The following is a 19,415-nucleotide window of genomic DNA, read 5'->3' on the forward strand; positions in this document are numbered from 1 at the left end:
TCACCTACCATCATCAACAAGTTCCTAGGGAGAGGAACTGATGGAGGAGTAGATCTAGAGACCACAGACAATGAGGTCTGTAGAATTATTACAGCTGGCCAAGTTAAGGAATGGCCTAGTAGGAAACATCTATCAGCTAGTAAACTCACTGTTAAATATGTCATTCTGCACAAGATTGGTTCAGCAAATTGGGTTCCTACTAATCATGTCTCTACCATCTCCTTTGTTCTTGGAAGAATTACTCATGCAATTGGAACCAAGATAAACTATGATTTTGGAAAGTTTTTATTTGACCAAACCATCAAACATGCCTCCCCAAATGCTGTGAAGTTACCCATTGTCTTCCCATCCATTATTTATGGTATTATCTTAAGTCAACAACCAGGCATACTCAATACAAATGACATGCCAAGCAGAAGAAAAACCCCTCTATCCATTCATTATAAACTGTTTGAGGGAAGTCATATAAATGATGTTGTTATGACATCTGTCAGAAGAGAGCCTACATCTCAAGGAAGCCTAATTGGTCAATTGAAAGATACCTGCAAGGAATTTGAGAAGGGTATGAAGGTGGCAAAGGCAAGAAAAGAAGCTTTAGAAGCTCTTATTTGTAGCCTGGAAAAGGAGAAGTTAGAGAAGGCTGGTAAGGATTCAGATGGAAAAGCACAATCCAATGGCAGCTCTGGAAGCTCTGAGGGTTTTGAAGATGAAGATGAAGGTGAAGGTGATACTTCTTCTTCTGATTAATGGTTCCTGCCTGAATTGAAGACTGGGAGGTGTGGTGAAAGTTGGGTTGCTGTTTGGAAGGCTGTTGTCTTGATTGTTTTTTGTGATTATGTATTTTGTGGCAGTCCTTATTGATGCCTGTTATGTAATATTTAGGGCTCTTAAGGAGTTCCTTGGATTTGTTCATTGTCTCAGCTTTCAGCTGTGTATAATGATGGTGTGTACTTCCTGAATATTTTGTTTTAACATGCTTAATGTTATAACATCTGATCTAACATTCTCTGCTAGGCTAATAGACATTTATTTTGTCTAATTGGTCACCTTTGGTCAATTTTGACTAAAAAGGGGAAGAAGTGCTTGATATGGAAGTTGATGTGGAAGTTGTATGTGGCTGGACAGAAGGACAGCTATTATTGGAAGAAGTGCACAGGTGCTACAACAGAATGTTGTTCTGTTTACAGATGTCAAACAGGATGTCTGATATGGTGCACAGGTGTTGATGTTGAAGTATATGTCAGTATGACATTCTGGCTGGTACAGGTGCTGGAGTTACAGTAGCTGTTATTTGATGAATGCACAGATTTAGGGGGAGAAGAAGTACCCTTGTGCATTGTACATTTGTGTGTCTTACTAGTTGCATCCATAACTAGTAATTCTGTTTGTTGCACAGATTTAGGGGGAGGAGAAGTACCCTTGTGCATGTGTGTATTACTAGTAGCCATAGCTAGAAATTGTTTTGCTTCTGCTGTTGTTTAAACTTCTGATAAGTTGTTTAACTGATGATAGTTTACCTTGTGAACAAAAAGGACAGATATATGTTTTAGCCAAAATTTGCCAAAGGGGGAGTTTGTTGATTCTAAGTGTTGGCAGCAATTTTGGTAAAACAAAGAGTGTTCACAAGATGTTATGTGTGATGTCTTAACATGAGATATCCTATGTACCTGCTGGAGTTTAAGAACATGTGCATGCAGGATTGTTTCAGAATGCCACATACAATGTCATGGCTTCTGATATTGGATGTACCTGCTGGAGCTTAAATGAAAGACATGTTTATGCAGGATTGTTTCAGATGACATACACAATGTCATGACATCTGATATGGCTGTACCTGCTGGAAATTATAAAAGGAATTATTGGATTATGCAGGATTTTTCCAGGATGTCAGACCCGATGTCATGACATCCCGTAGACAGAACATTCAGTATGAATGTCTGGTGTTTTGTGATTGCACAATTAATGGCAATCTTTAGATGATTGAAGATATGGCTAACTGGCGCATTCAATCATGGATTACAACCAGATTTACTTTTTTCCAAGGAGATCTAAACAGCTGTTATAAAAAGATTTGATTGGAAAATAGATTTAGGGTTTTCAAGATGTCCAAGCCTAGCTGGATGCTTCTATAAAAAGGGACTTAGAAAACCTGTTTGAACACACAACCAAGACTGAGCGAAATATAGAGAGAGAGCTAGGGTTTGTGTCTGTTTAGTTGTAAGACTTGTAGGTCATTCAAGTCATCCATTGATGATTGAATTGGACTGATTTGTGGTTGTAATTTGTCACTCTAAAGCTGTTAAGCAAGAGTGTGTGTCTTCTTGATCAAAGTTGTGAAGCAAGATCAAGGGTGTGTCTTCTTGATCAAAGCTGTGAAGCAAGATCAAGGGTGTGTCTTCTTGATCAAAGCTTTGAAGCAAGATCAAGAGTGTGTCTTCTTGATTGAAACTGTGAAGTAAAATCAAGAGTGTGTAATTGAAAAGTATTTTCTTTTCACAAGGGATTGTTGTTTAAAATCACTGGTGTGTGATTGTAAGGGAAGTGAGTGGGTTCTCATATCTAAGAGTGCTTAGGTAGAAGTTGCACGGGTAGAGATTAGGTGAGAAAGACTGTAACTTGTTGAAGTGTACGGATAGTCTTTGAACTAATTCTATTTTAGTGAATTTCCTTCCTGGCTTGGTAGCCCCCAGACGTAGGTGAGTTGCACCGAACTGGGCTAACAATTGCTTGTGTTTTTCGCTTTACCATTTTGTTTTTGTTTGTCCATTGTGTGTTAACAGATATTAGTGTCGTAACATTACCTTCGACATCTTATATCTGATACCAGAATTTCACTAACGTTGTGGTGTATTATATTCAACTGATATATCATGTTGTGCTTAGTACTGACTGGTATGACTAGTACTAATTGGTGTGATTGGGACTATATGTTCTGATCTGATTCTATGTGCTCACATGCTGAAGCATCTGGCCCTTGTGTGAGCTGACTTATGTGTTAGTAGTAGCTTCTAAACTTTGACTACTGACTACTAACTATGTGTTCGTGCATGATTAACTCATCTTGAATTATAGCATGAATGACTATTTTGAAGCACTATGTGTGTAGCATTCTCATGTGTGTGTAACTACCTCATGACCTCTGACATGCAAACTCATGTGTGTGTAACTACCTCATGAATTATCTCTCGTGCTAGTGAGATGTATTGCTCTGACTTCTGTTGCCGATGTATGCTCTGATGGATATTCTTATGCTGCTACTGATGATTGGTCTAAGTGTATCTTTGATAATTAGTTGTATTTTCTGCTTTAAGAGTTGTTTTGCCAAAAAAATCAAATGGGGAGATCGTTGGTTCTTTTTGGGATTGACTCCATTATGCAAAATAACATGGAGTTTGTTCAAGTTATTCTGGTGCAGAAGGGACGCATGTTGAACAGGATGTTTCAACATATGTGCTACAATATCTGGTCTCTAACAACATACAGGTGGTATTGCAGTTTGGTTCATATTTATTATTTCCAAGATTCACTATATAATAGAAGATCTACAAGTCATGGAGAATAGTTAATTTGAATGTACTGGTGCAACTTGTGGAACACGATGTTCCAGCATCTGCAGTGCAACATCGGACTCTATCAGCAGGCTATGAGGGATGTTGTTTGGTGTGAATTATCTGATTAGATTTCAATCACATTTTAGCAATGTGTGGGTGATTTGTATGACAATTGTTGAAGATCAAATCAAATTTAAATGGATATTTGAATTTGAATTTGAATTTGAATGTAACAAATAATATCTTTTGGAGAGTTTGGTGGAGCAATCAATTCCAACAATATTCTTTATTATTCTGGACAATTTAAAACAGAGATCCATAAGGAAAAAGCCGAGAAGACGTTGTTATATAAGGATACTCAATTCTCATGTTTTACTTGAGGGTTTGCACACAAGATTAAGTTCTTTGTGTCTAGGGTTTTATAGTTTTGTATTCCACGCCAACGCTTTCACTCTTATCTTAAGGGTTAATGTTAGATCTTTGTTGTACACCACAATAAGTTTCAGTAACTAGGCATAGTTGTTGGTTTATCTTAGTTGAGTTATAAATTCAACATGTCTGTGTACACCACTCTATATTTCGGTAATTTGGCATAGTTGTTGGTTTGTCTTAGGTGAATTGTAAATTCATCAATCAATAGACTTATTATTAAGGTTGATTACTAGGGTTTAGTGGTTAAAGAAAGTGAGTGGGTTCTCATATTTAGGGGGGGGGGGGCTTAAATAGAAAGTCACTAGGATTAGGGAGAGACATAGAACTTCATAGGGTTTAAAGATTCTTATAAGACTAATTGTTCTAATTCAAAGTAGTGAATTTCCTTTCTTAGGTAGAGTGTCCCCATACCTAGGTGTGGTTTCACCGAAGTGGGTTACCAATCTCTTAGGTTATTTTATAACTTCCTGAATTGTTTACTATTGTTGTCAAACTGTTCTTAAAGTAGTTTTAGAAGTTGGACAAGTTGTCTCAACATTGTGTGTGACATCTGCACCCTCATGAACAAAATTTCAATAATAGTATAATATTCCACAAAACAAATATTTTTTATAAAATACGTAAGTTAAAAATGATACAAAAGAAAATAAGAAACGACGATGAGTCTTCAAATTACACAAACTCATTGGTCTAGTATTAGCGATGAATGAAAAAAATTGAAAAAATGTGATTTTTAATTATATATTGATTTTGTATTTTTGTTTAAAATAATACTAAAAATAAAAAATCATTAAGTCATATCAACAGATTGAGTCAACGAACTTATAGATTGAGGAATTCAAATTCAATATTAAATCAAAATAATGTGAATTATTGCAAGTTGAATTAAATATATCCGTAAATAAACGAATTTGAATAATTTTTAAATTAGTTCAATTAGGATACGTGGCTTTGCAGGTCAAACTACACCGTTGAAGATACACTTGTTTGTTGGTCTGAAATTCTGTCTTAGACTGAATAATTAAACTAATCCTATTGATTCTTTGCCAACAACAATTAGTATCGATTAGTATTTTAGAAGTTAAATTGATAGTATTTATTATAAATTATTAAATAGAATAATTCTTCAGAGAGTTAAATATGTGTGATTATTCTAGGTAAGTTGCTATCCATAGAAAAAGAAAAATTGGGTGATAGCAATGCATTAGAATAATAATTAATAGAATGCATTAATGCAATCAAACTAAAAAGGCAATATACAAGCTTTGAAGTCTTTTTCATGTCTATATCAAAGGCCTACATATGAAGGGCCCAATGGCATAGACGTTGAGAGATTTGTCTGTTGCTTGTTAGGTTCGGTCACTTGGAAGGGACATATTATGTGGGAAAAGCCTATAACCAATGACTGTTAGAGATGAGGAATGGCGTTGATATTGATATGTTTTGAAAGGAAAACCACTAATAATAAGATATGATAAATAAAATCAATTTCAAAAAGAGGTATTTGTGGTAAGATAAATAAAATCTTAAAAGAGGTATTTGTAGTAAGAGAAAGATTTGAGCTTGTTTTTGGTTCTACAGTGATATAAATTGAGTTATTTTCCAAATATTTTAATAGTTCTAAATTGTAGATAAGTTAAAAATCTTATATCCAAATTATATATATATATATATATATATATATATATATATATATATATATATATATATATATATATATATATATATATCCCACGCAGGAATAAGAATTGATGTTGATTGATGATGTTAAACTCTTAAAGTGTAGTGTTGATTTTGATATGATGTCACGATATGGACCTGCAAAATGAGTGAAGTAAAACATGGAGATCATAAAATATACCTTGAATTTCACATGTGTGTGTGATTATATATGTTGGATAAATTTCTACAGGGTTACGTATGGTTGAGCATTGGCCTTTGACATGCTCAAAATAGATTTATCCAAGGTTTGCCGATGGTTGTTAGTAGGTAAGGGTGTGCATGGATCTTAAATCAACTCAAATTAAACCATATATATGATTTGTTTTTTTTTTAAATCAGTTTACATGTAGCAATTCAGTTTCAAACCAGTTCCTTACAAAAACTTATTTTTAAAAACTAGTTTCTATCAGAACTATTTTTTTATTTTCTTAAAAAAAACAGTTTTAAAGATGAAAGTGAAAACTAAAGCTTCAAAGTAAAATTTCGTCAATTTTACAGTTAATTTGTTTCTACCGAGTCAAAGATGAAAGTGAGACTAAAGCTTCAAAGTGGAATTTCACTTGAACCTGAACACTATTTATTGTGAGAAGAGAGCTCGTGGAGGCGTTGTTGAAGGTCAAGTTCGTTGGATTTGAAGAATGATTTTTCTGATTTTATAACTATTTCGATAAATAAATCCATGATTGTGATTTAAAGAATTAAGATACAAATGAGGATTAGGGTTTGAAATTTGGAGAATGATGAAGAAGAAAGAGATGAAGAAAATTTGAATTTTTGAGGATTAAGAATTCTGAAATTTGTGTTGTGCGATTGTGTTATGGGTGATGTTGTCATACCCAAAAGTTTGTCCTACCTCTATTCAATTTTATATGTCTTATTGTTACATTCATATGCATGCACAAACCTCTTAATGATTATCCATTTAGATGAATTAGTCTTTCATATCATTTGCATCATACACAATTTTTAGTTCTAAGATTTCAGTATGAATTCAATTAGTTTGGTTTAACCTTAATATCTGGGTTATTCTCAGTACTTGATGACCAAATTGGTTTACATGAATATTAGGTTTTTGCTCTCTATATTATGGTTACTTTTGATTCAAGTCATTGATGATTGGGATAAGTAAGTAGACAAGAAGCTTTGGTTTTGGAAGGTAAAAAAGTTTCATTAACACAAGAATATTACAAGGATTTTGGCACAAGGTACATCCAAGTTCCTTCAGATTCAAGTACAAATCATTACAAGACCATTATAAAAAGACCACATGAAGAAAATTAAAAAAAAATGTTTCAGTTGACCATTCACCCTTAACATTGGACCATGACTTCTAGTGACTTTTATAAATCCATCTCACCCATATCTTAAATTCAATTCCCATTGCATTTCTTTTCAATACCTTCATCTTTCTTCATGATCAAGCAAACTCTAAAATCATGACTCCAATGACCATGTTGCCAACCCGCAAAACCATTTAAAGCAATTTCAGTATAGCCATGACAGTTCAAGATAAATAACATAAAGCAGTCATGATTAAGAGTGTGAAAAAAAACAGGTTATTCATAAGCAAATTGGTATCCAAATTGTTCCGCTTTTAAAAAACCAAACCAAATACTAAAATAAAAATTTGGATATCCATTTTTTTATCCACCACCATTACTCATTATAAAAATTTAATTTTATCATTGGATATCCAAATTTTACTATGCCTTAAATTTTTATTTTTTCTGTTTTCATATTTTATCATATTATAAATTAACTTTATATTTTATTATTTAAAATTTTATAAAAAAATTATTTTTAAAAAAAAATCTTTTCACAAAAAATATTATATTCGAAAAAACTATATTTGATATTTTTTTTCAATTAAAATTATAATTTTCTTCTAAATAAAAAAAATATATTTTTTATCAAAAATATTTTGTATTTTTTCAGTAAAAAAATTTAGATTTTTTTTAAATAATTTTTTTTAATAACTTTTTTAATTTTCAAAAAGGTTATTTTTTCAAATTTTCAGAATAAAAAAACTTTTATTTTCAGAAAAAAAAATTTTAAAAATAATAATTTTTTATTTTCGATTTTTATTTTTTTAAAATAAATTTTTTTCAGTTATTTTTATTTTTTGGAATAATTTTTTTTTCATTTTCAAAATATAATTTAATTATTTTCAACTTTTTTTTGATATTTTTTTTCTTTTTTCTGAATATTTGTTATTATTTTTATTTGTTTAATTATTTTTTGTATGTTTTTTAAATTTTAAAATAAAAAGTATTTTAAAACCTCATAAAATTTATTTATGTTTTTAAATTTAAAAATTAATATTAATTTAAAGAAAATAAAATTTAAATTAAATAATTTTGATTAAAATCAAAACCCATTTAAAACCGGTTCGAAACCGATTCAGAATTTTAAATTGATTTTTGTGAAAAGTGGTTTGGTTTAACCATAACCCTAAAAATGGATTGGTTCATACTAAATGGTATCCATGTTCATCCCTGGTCATGATAGAAGATAAGGACCAGGCAGATTAAAGGCTTATGCGTCCATCAAACAACTTTTCAGATTTAGGACATTTCATGACCATGCCTAAACTTTATCCATACTCACTAAACATTGAATTTAAGCCTTGTGAATCAACTGTACTTAGAGACATTCAGTATACCAGCCATGTTCAGATAATTCCAAATCAAATTCAAGGCCAACACAGAATACTATCAAAGTTATTCAGCACGTATCATGAAAAGGGCAAAAGCATAAAGGCCAAATTCTAGGGAAAAAATGTAGGCCATCTCGTTTCAGTACCAATGTGCATTACAATTGCCAAACCCAAAAGCAACATAAGCCTTTCAAAACAGTAAAAAAAAAAAACATTCATCAAATTCATGCACACACATAGTCATACACATATATATAACATGCCATAACTTTAAATAACATCAAATGCAAGCTGAAACACACATTCACCAACCGCCATGGCATATGCATTACCGGTTTAGATTTCAAGCAATCTTACAACAGCTCAAAGTGTCAAAGCAACTTAGCAGCAGTCACACTAACATGTCCTAGCCAGTTCAATTTAACAAATTTCTATACATCATATCAATAACATAATCTAAATTCAACATACTAATTTGTAATCCAAGTTTCAACAGCCTGCAATTTACACTTATATGGCATGCTTTAAACTAACTACTAGTATAGTGCAACAACATAACCTAACTGTACCTAGCTCTGTTACACATGGATATGCAAGTTGCCTTAGCCAACCTTTTCCACTCACTAATTGTTTTCATAACAATCTTTAGTTTAATCCAATTAATCCTTAATCCTCACCAGTTACAATGGATTTCCAGTTAGCATAGTGGTCACTAACTTTTAACTCATCCTATCTTTCATTAACTCACCTTAAAGATTCATGTAACTCAATAAACATTCAAGCATCCTAACTAACTATCAGTTTAATTTCCCTATACATTCTAACTAAAACTAACCATAACAACTAACTCCTAACAGATCCCAACTAATTAATAGAACTCCAACTTTCATTTCCAAACTAACTTCACAAAACAGTCCCTAACTGAGTTAACTTGCACTAACAGAATTAACATCTTCATCACTAACTAACTGAGTTCAAAATAACTAACTCTAACTGTCTAACTCAGTTACTAATTAGCACTAACATAAACTAATTGATTCAACAGCTAACAGAACTAACGAAATCTAACAGTATTAATAGACTTAACGAACTTACACTGTGAAGATCTAACAAAATTTAACATTGCTCTAACTGTCTAGAAGAAGAAGGAAGAATTGGAGAAGGGAAGGATTTGTAGATTCAGGAACTACCAGAATATTGGTGGTTATTCTTCGAAGTTCATCTTCATCTTCATCAATTCCTACAAAACCGGGGAGCACCTCATCCTTGTAGGTAAGACTTTCTCCTTTTCCATCCACTTGCCTTGATTCGTTGGCCACGATGTAACTTCAAGCCTCGGGAATCAAAGCCCTAACATGGTAGGCTTTGATTCCTCAAGTTCGCCATTTAATTTGTGTTTGCTTCGTTAGGGTTCATAAGAATATTTCTTCGGTTTAAGACTTAGGTTAGAAATCAAGGAAAAATAATGTGATATGATGATAAAGATGAGGGAGACGAACACGCTGGTATTAGTTTGCTTGAGGTTTGACCTCCACCACCGCCGGAGGCAACTTCTGGCGCGGCGTAGTTATTGTTTCAGATGAGGGTAGCTCATAGGCATGTTTAGGAAGAATTCTGAGCTTCTCTCCCCCTTCCACTCTTCAATTCACGGTTTGGGCCTCACACTAGACCAAGACCCACAAATTCCTATATGCACCCTGTTTTTCCCATACACACATTATACTTTAGGAAAATACGCTTGGGCCTTCTCAATTAAGGCCCAGCATCCTGTTTGCTGACCATTGCACCCTACAAACGCCTCATACCCCTCCTGAACTATGACCAACAACCACCTTCGGCCATGCGCCCCTTTTTCAAACCTGCACTGAATTGTTATACGCCCCCATGTTTACTCTATACCTCCCTGCTTTTTCTATTTTATTTTCATGCTTGTTTTCTTTTCTTTTTTTATATTTGGTGGTTAAGAATTGTTGATATTTTTACATGTTTTTTTTATTAAACACTTAGAAATGTTGTTAATATTTAACATTTAATTACAGATTAATTGGATGTTATTCATTAATCCACCATGTAATTGAAATTAACAAAAAGAGAATATTTGTTTAAAAATTAACCATTAATTTTTAGTCATTTAGATTGTAGAAATTAAGTAACATGTTCATTAGATTTTTTGTTAAAACTTAATGGTGTAGTTGTGAATTAGTGCTCATCTTAGAAGTTGAAATGCATAATTAACATCTTTAATTCCATTTCTATACTTCGAAAAAGGATGGGGTGTACGTACTTGCACACACCATTTCTCAAGTACTTGGGCTGTTGGTCGTGCTTAACTTGTGGCGCAATACTTGTCTTTCATTTAAAAACACTTAACAATAAACGAGTTTAATTCGGTCCTCTTAGGACGAAAAAGAGAAGTTATGATGAATTTTCCTTTCAGCTCCCGAGTATTCAGATTGCCGATCATACTTAGCATGTGATTAGATGCGTGTCTCCCGCTAAGTACCAATTATTAAACTCGCCTCACAAATTTCATAAACAAACATTCTTTAGATGGAAAAGAGAGGTCGTGATACGATTGTTCTTTCAGCTCCCAAGTACTTGGATTGTCGGTCGTACTTAACTTGTGGTCTGATACTTGTATCCCACTCTAAAATCAATCACAACCTATCAAATCCAGTTTTCCGCCTTAAGGAATTCAAAAATCTTTTCACAAAGGACATGTTATTTTTCGTTCTACTACAATACAAACAACGCTTAAGCCTCCCATGCGCAAGCATACAAGTAATGTTTAACTACTAGAATATGATCCAAGCGCATCCATTCTATCACAAACAAACAAATTATTGAGTCTCCCACACGCGAGCATACAAGCAACATTTAACTGCTAGAACACGAATGTTAACACCGTCCACTAAAAACAACCAATAGATCCGTATTTTCTACCACGAATTACATAAATCTGATTTCCTTATTTCACTATTAGGATACGTAGGTACGAGGGTCCGAATCCTTGGCGAGCACACTAATTAATAAACTCATTTTCCCCATTTGAGAAATAGCAAGTAACATTCAGATAACAACACTCATCTGCACAAAGAATAAGCAAAACGGTTCCCGTTGAGTACAATGGATGTGATGGGTGCTAATACCTTCCTCTTGTATAATCGACTCCCGAATTCGCTCTTGGTTGCGGAGACCATTCTTTTAGGGGTTTTATCAATATTTTCCCTTTCCTTTGGAATATATAAATTTCGGGGGCGACTTTGTATTTTTTGCGACGCGACAACTGGCGACTTTGTTGGGGAGAATGGATCTCCTAAGCGAGTCAAGCCCAGCTTTGTTCATTTTCTTTTTGTGCTTTGGGTGTTATCTTTATTCTAATTGCTTTCATTTATTTTATCTATTACTTTTCTGGATATATCTGTTGTGGGATGATTTACTATTGAGTGACGAGCCCACTACCCAAGCTTGGAGATAACACCTGAGATAGAATTGTGGTTGTGTAGTATTGACTTGTCGGACGTAGTTGTCTTGATGGTTTGGTGTGAAGACCTCACCTGGAGTATATTCCTTATGAAGTATTGTTGGATCGTAAGTTACTTTGCGATGATGATAATACTTTCAACAAGGGATTTGTGACTCTATGGACCTTTAGTAAACCCCTGGCTTTTAAAGTCGAGCGTGACCTCACTTGGAGTAGATCCCCTTGAGGGTATCGTTGGCCTGCAAATTATTTTGCAATGATTATGGTATTCTCATCCATAGATATATGACTCTAAAGAACTTCATAAAGCTTTAGAACTCACCTATGAGGGGATATGGATTTTTGTAGGAAACCTAAAACTCAACCTACCTTGAGAATCTTATGCAGATTATCCAGAATACGCTGAAGCTTTGAATCATAAAAATATGCATAACATTACATTACATGAATTTTCATTTGGGCTTTATTCTCAGGGAATCTTAAAAGATTTAAATTGTGCAGTGAGAATTTGAAAGATGGTTCTGATAGAAGAAACACACTTCCTCTCAAGTTCAAGTTACCCAAGACAGACGTCTGATAGCCTTGAGTGGAAAAATAACGTCATGCAAGAAGAAGAACTTCGTAGGAAGATATAGGCAGATATTGAAGTTATTGACCATAAGTGTTAATGTGAGGGCCTTAGTTGCTTTCGCTCAATATTATGATCATCCTATGTGTTGCTTTACTTTCCGAGACTTCCAGCTAGCTCTAACCATTGAAGAGTTTGGGAGACTTTTGGGTTGGTATCTGAAGGATCATGCTTTGTTCACAAGCATATGAGAAGATTTAATACCATAAATGGTAGCAGAAACATTTCATCTCACTATTAGAGAAGTAACACTTGGTTTGGGACCTAGAGGATTTTCAAGGAAGTTCCTAGAGGAAAAGGCTTGGGCCTTAGATAAAGAAGGAAAATATGAGTCTCTCAGTGTTGTTCTAGCTCTTCTTATCTATGGAGTCGTCATGTTCCCTAATTACGATGACTTTGTAGGTCCACCTATTATCTGTGTGTTCTTGGCTAAGAATCAGGTTTCTGCTCTATTAGCAGACATGTATTACTGCCTCCATACCAGACATGAGAAGAAAAAAGGGGTAGTCATATGTTGTGCTCCATTTTTGTATGCATAGCTTTTGTCCCACATACCTCAGAAGGGTACTTAGGTGGAGGTCCTGAAGAATTTGAAGTGGTCTCAAAAGTTGGCTTCTCTTACGCCTGATGCTTTGGTTTGGTATCTCCCTACTTGGAACATAGAAAGGTTATTACCAGTTGTGGGGAATTCCCAAATGTCCCGTTTATAGGACACGAAGTTGTATCAGCTCGGATATCCTTTGGAAGGTGAGTCCAAGACATAATCATTGAAAGACTTCGTCTTACCTGGCACGGGCACAGAGAATCTTGACTTGTTAAAAAAGGTCAAAAGAGCTTGGAGTCGGATTCATAGAAATGGAAAAGAGCTAGGTAAGAGAGATTATAAAGCAAAAGAGCCTTATTACCAATGGGTGAAAAAAAGGGTAGAAGAAGTCAAACTACCTTCGGCATCGAGGTTTCAATCACGCCTCCAAAGCCTGGGCCTATTCATGTTTCCAAGGCAGAAGCTGATGAATTGAGGGCCTCGATTGAACAGTTGACCAAAGAGAATGAAGAGTTACGATTTAAACTTAATGAAAAATCAGGGGGAAATATAAGACTCAAAAGAAATATTGAAGTTGATGCAAAGCTATTGGTCGAAAGCAGGAAAAAGGCCAAAATTGTTGAAGACCTCAAAAAAAAAATACCAAGATGGCTTAGCAGGGGTTGACCTTGGGCTGAGTTCACTTTGCAAACAGTTAGAGCAGACTAAGAAAGAACATGGCGAAGCCTACTACTTGTTCGACTTGGCTAGTGTTGAAGCGGTAAAGAGGAAAACAAAAGTAAGTATTTTTATTTTTATTAACTCCACAGGGATTAGTGCAATATCAATTTCGTTCAACGGTCCCTACGTTTCTAAGCTTGTTGAAGGGTTCGAAAGCGTATAGATGTGGAAAGTAAAACATATGCATGAGTAATTAAAGTAACGGAGAAAACTCTTTAGGAATTAATTTCTTCCACCTATTTAATATGCAAATTTACCAATCAGTTGTACACAACCTAAAACACTCATCAATATCATCATGTATCGCTCACAACAGGAATCATGCCTAAACTTTCGTTGAGAGTTTAACTGTATTGTCTAATCGACGATCTCTCAGCCTATCAAACAATACATGGCATTAAGATTTGATACTCACGCGAATGTTAAGCCTAAATCTATGTCTAAAGCTTAGCGTCTAACATAATATTATCCTAGATCTAGATTCGAAGAGTATTTCTCAGTAATAGTTCAAATCAATATATAAACAAGTAAGCAAGGATAACATCGATATAGATTCATTGTATACAACGCCATGATTAATAAATATACATATTATCAAAGTAAACTTTCATACAAAACACCAACAAGAAAGGTACAAAGAGAAGAAGTAAGATGAAGAAGAATATCTCCACGTGCCAAGAAGATTGATGTAAATCCAACTCCGAATCTTCAAGATGCAACCCCTAATGGTATTTCTAAGCTACTCTCCACAAAGAATGGTGGTGACAGAAATGGGGTTAAAAGTTCCCAAAACCATAACCTAAAAATCTGATTTGGTCCTATTTATACAAAATTGGGATTTTACTATCTCGCCCGACGACCATCACTTAAAGTGCCATCCACCTGGCTCAAATGCAGCAAACTGTCATTGGAAAATATCTACTTTCGCCCGATGAACTCATCCTCGCCCGGAGACCCCAATTTCTCCAAACCTCTCCTGACAACCATGACAAGATTTTGCCTCTGCCCCAAGTTTGGAAGGCCTCACCCCGAGCTCGCCAAAGCTCACATGGCGAGTCTGCTTCCTCTTTGTCAATGCTCTCTCGGCGAATATGCTTTATTTTCAACATTTTTCTTTACTCCTAACTTCTTGGTTTTGTGTCTTTATTATTTGGTTTCCTTCACACTTAACACACACATCAAGCATACCAAAGCCAAATTCAATATACATAACATTCTATAAAAAATCAGGGAAATTAATCATTGAAATCGCAAATTAGAGCTAAAAATGCCAAGCTTTTATGTACAAAAATAGTCAAAATTTTCACTTATCAAATTCTCCCCAACTTAAAATGTTGCTTATCCTCAAACAATGGTCAATCAAACCTAAATAAACAAGAGAAACTACCAAGCAATCATGATCAACAAGTTTTTATAAACGGAAACAAATGTACGGTTCAAACTTCAAAATTCTAAGCAAAGTAATGCTTACCACTATACTACAACGACATCATGATCATGAAACAAATTCTAAGCATAAAACATATGTCAAAATTCTAATGCAATACATATTCAAGAATGAATTTTAACACACAAATTCATCAAGGGATGAAAAACAAACACGAGGGACTTAACTCACACCCAACAATCTTGCTAACATTTAGATCAAATTATGCATTCATCCAAATAATTCATATCGAAAGCATAAAACATAAATCACAAGGACTTCAAGGTTTGTAATGTGGCTTGGGTAACAAAGAATGGTCTTATATCAAGGTAATTGAAACAAAACTTGCCTAATAAAATGAGAGTGATCATTTCTCACAATCTCAAGCATTCACAAATTTCATTCACCTTTCTCTTATTGCTCAAATGTTACACATTTTCACACAACTTATTAGCACAAAACTTTTTTGCTATTTTTTTCTTTTTCAAGTATTTTTATTTTTATTTTATCTTTTATCTTTTCTTTTTTTTCTTTCTTTTTTAAATTTTTTCTTTTTCTTTCTCAACCTCATAGCAACCAACTTTTTCTCCCCAACTTGAATACAACTAAACATTGTAATATGAATGCTCCCAAACTTTCTAAGGCAAGGGTAAAAATTCAAACCACAATTTATGGTTGAGGGTTCAAGAAAAAAATTCAAAATTCAATCTAAAATCAACAATAAACTAATTAGTTATGTAAAAGTTCCAAAAGTTAACGTCAAAATGGATCCTAACACAAGGCTTAAAGGGGGTGAGCAAATTATCACTCACTCACAAGGTAGGTTACTTTTTGGTCAAGTGGTTGTGCTCAAAATCAAATAAAATTCCTTGATCTTTTTCATGCTTTCATATAATTCAACATAAATTAAATATTAAACATAATAAAACCAAGTTAAAACAAAGATTGTTGGTATCTTGTGCATATAGTAAACAATGGAAAGTTTCCTCACATTATGTTATGATCTAAAGTGATTCAAACATAAACATGTATAGAAAAAGAATGAATAACATGAAATTTGTACAAAGCCTAAGTTTCATATTCATGTTATATTCTAGAAAGCATTAAAGATGTACCTTGATAATGTATCAAATTTTCAACTCATATCATTACCATACAATTGCAAGTTGAAATATTCAAACTTAAAATAATCACTCAATGCTTTTTCAAGTTATTTCAAAAAAAAAATTGAGAACAAATATAAAAAAAATCTATAATACAAGTATCTATACATTATACACAAATGTACAAAGCTTAAAAAAACGTAGAAACTGTTGTGATGCTTTCAATATCTAAACACCAATCCTCGGCAATGGCGTCACTTTGTTGAAGCGGTAAAGCAGCAAACAAAAGTAAATTTTGATTTTATCATCTCCATAGGATTAGTCTGATATCAATGTCGTTCAACGGTATCTACATTTCTAAGCTTGTTGAAGGGTTCGAAAGTGTACAGAAGAGGAAAGTAAAACATATGCACAAGTAATTAAAGTAATGGAGATAACTCGTCGGGAATCAATTTCTTCCACCTATCTAATACGTAAATTTACCAATTAGTTGTACACAACCTAAAACACACATCAATATCGTCACGTATCGCTCACAATAAGGTTCGTGTCTAAAGTTTCGTCGAGAGTTCAACCGTATTGTCTAATCGACGATTTCTCAACCTATCAAATAATACCAAACATTTAGATTTGATACTCACGCGAATGATAAACCTAAATCTATGTCTAGAGCTTAGCGTCTAACAGATGATTATCCTAGATCTAGATTCGAAGAGTATTTCTCAATAACAGTTCAAATCAATAGATAAAGAAGTAAGCAAGGATAACATCGATATATATATATATTCATCGTATACAACGCCATGATATTTAAATATACATACTATCAAAGTAAAATTACATAAAAAAAACCCAACAAGAAAGGTACAAAGAGAAGAAGGAAGATGAAGAATAATCTCTCCACGTGTTAAGCAGATTGATGCAAACCCAACTTCGGATCTTTAAGATGCAATCCCTAATGGTGTTTCTAAGCTACTCTCTAAAAAGAATGGTGGTGATGGAAATGGGGTTAAAAGTTCCCAAAACCATAACCTAAAAATTTGATTTGGTCCTATTTATACAAAATTGGGATTTTACTGTCTCGGCTGGCGAGCGGGGTCTCGCTCGGCAACCATCACTTAAAGTGTTATCCACTTGGCTCAAATGCATCAAATCATCATTGAAAAATATCTACTTCTCCCAGCGAACTCATCCTCACCTGGAGACCTCAAATTCTCCAAACCTTGCCCAGCGACCATGATAAGATTTTTCCTCTACCCAAAGTCTCGAAGGCCTCGCCCCGAGCTCGCCTAAGCTCGTTCGGAGAGCTTGCTTCCTCTTCTCCAATGCTCGCCTAGCGAGCATGGTTTATTTTCAAGATTTTGCTTTGCTCCTGATTTCTTGGTTTTTTGCCTTTATTATGTGGTTTCTTACACACTTAGCATACACATCAAGGATACCAAAGCCAAATTCAATATATATATATACATACATACATATATATATATATATATATATATATATATATATATATATATATATATATATATATATATATATATATATATATATATAACATTCTACAAAAAAATCAGGGAAATTAATCATTGAAATCGCAAATTATAGCTGAAAATGCCAAGTTTTTATGTACAAAAATAGTCAAAATTTGCATTTATCATCTACGAAAGAAAAGAAAGAGCAAAGAGAAAAACATGAGGCTGAGATCAAAAAACTCAGGTTATCTCTTAGGAATTCGAATACCAAGGTTGAACAAGAGCTCCATATCAAAGAAGAAGTTGTGAGAAATTCTTATATCACCCCCAAGGTGTGGAATGAGAAGTATCGGGAACCAAAAATCACCAAGAAGTGTGCCCAACATTGGAAAAAGCGGTATGAAGCCCTGAAAGAGGAAAGCTTAGGTTGGATGAATAAGAAGAAACACTTGAACAGACTCCTAGATACTTGTACAATATCTATCAACATTTTGAGTCCAGCTGCTGCTATGTACCATCCAAAACTTGACGGTTTGGTCAGGTTCTGTAATGATTTGGTTAGAGAAATACCTTAGAGGTTGGATGACATTCTAGAAGACATGGATAAGAGTAATACACATTCTATAGTGCATTATTGCGTCCATCTCTATAAAATAATGATGAAGAGGTTCAAGATTGAACTAAAAGAGCTCAAGGAATGCAAAGCCAATTGTGTCATCTGATTGTTGCTTTATACTTTCCCTGTTTTGGTTATTGTATTCTATTTCCGTCAATTGTAATAATCAGTACTCTCAAACCATGCACTCACTTCAGTGAATAAAAAAGCTTGACTTGCTTACTTCCATGTGTTACTTTATCTTCCAGTTTAATGCTTGCTAATCATTATAAATTTGTAAGGCTCCCTGAAAATAAAATAAAAAAATAAGCATAAATCACTCATGCATCATTTTTCATTCCATAAAACAAAACGAGAAAAATCACTATCACTTGGCCTTTTCCCAGAATCTTCGACCGTCAACCTGACTTCTCGACATCATTACAACACTTGTAACAATCAAAGGTTGTTGATGGATCAACTAAAGAAAAACCAAGTTGCGATGAGAGAAGACATGCTCACCATGAGGGCCTAGATGGGTCAACTTATGGAAACTATGCAAGCTATGGCTATGGCCAAAAAGAATTACGACAGGCCAATCTGAGGGTTATTGCTGTGAATCCTCTTGTGACACTTCTGGTGAATTTGCTAGTTGGTACTAGTACACCAGTTGTGACCCATCCACCTCCTGAGGGAAGTCTCGTGAATCATAATATTAGGGCTACATTCAACATTCCTATCAATGGGGGAGCTCAACCTGAAGTAGATGATCCTCATGATGCTTTCTTCATTCCAAAGGTTGATTCAGTCTATGACGCCTTTGGACCATCAACTATTGAGGTGGAGAAAAAGTTCCATGTCTTGGAATAAAAGATGAAGGTCATTTAAGGTTTCGGTGAGTTTGGGTTAGATGCAACTAACATGTGTTTGGTTCTGGGTGTTAAAATTCCTGCGAAGTTCAAAGTCCCTAACTTTGAAAAGTATAAGGGAGTTAGCTTCCCCATAACTCATATCAGGTCTTACTGTAGAAATATGGATGCCTACTCGAATGATGAAAAGTTACTAATGCATTTCTTTCAAGA

At 34.1% G+C, this 19,415-nt stretch overlaps 1 long non-coding RNA gene across 1 annotated transcript; it reads right to left on the bottom strand.

Moving 5' to 3' along the window:
* Positions 1-6,847: 6,847 nt before the first annotated feature.
* Positions 6,848-10,036, bottom strand: LOC127105866 (uncharacterized). Its single transcript, XR_007795153.1, has 2 exons — positions 9,552-10,036; positions 6,848-7,145 (listed from the first exon to the last, which is right to left on the bottom strand). It is a non-coding gene; the product is annotated as an uncharacterized LOC127105866 (long non-coding RNA).
* Between the last annotated feature and the right edge of the window lie 9,379 nt (positions 10,037-19,415).

Source organism: Lathyrus oleraceus, chromosome 7 (assembly GCF_024323335.1).
Source record: "Lathyrus oleraceus cultivar Zhongwan6 chromosome 7, CAAS_Psat_ZW6_1.0, whole genome shotgun sequence".
Lineage (NCBI taxonomy): Eukaryota > Viridiplantae > Streptophyta > Magnoliopsida > Fabales > Fabaceae > Lathyrus > Lathyrus oleraceus.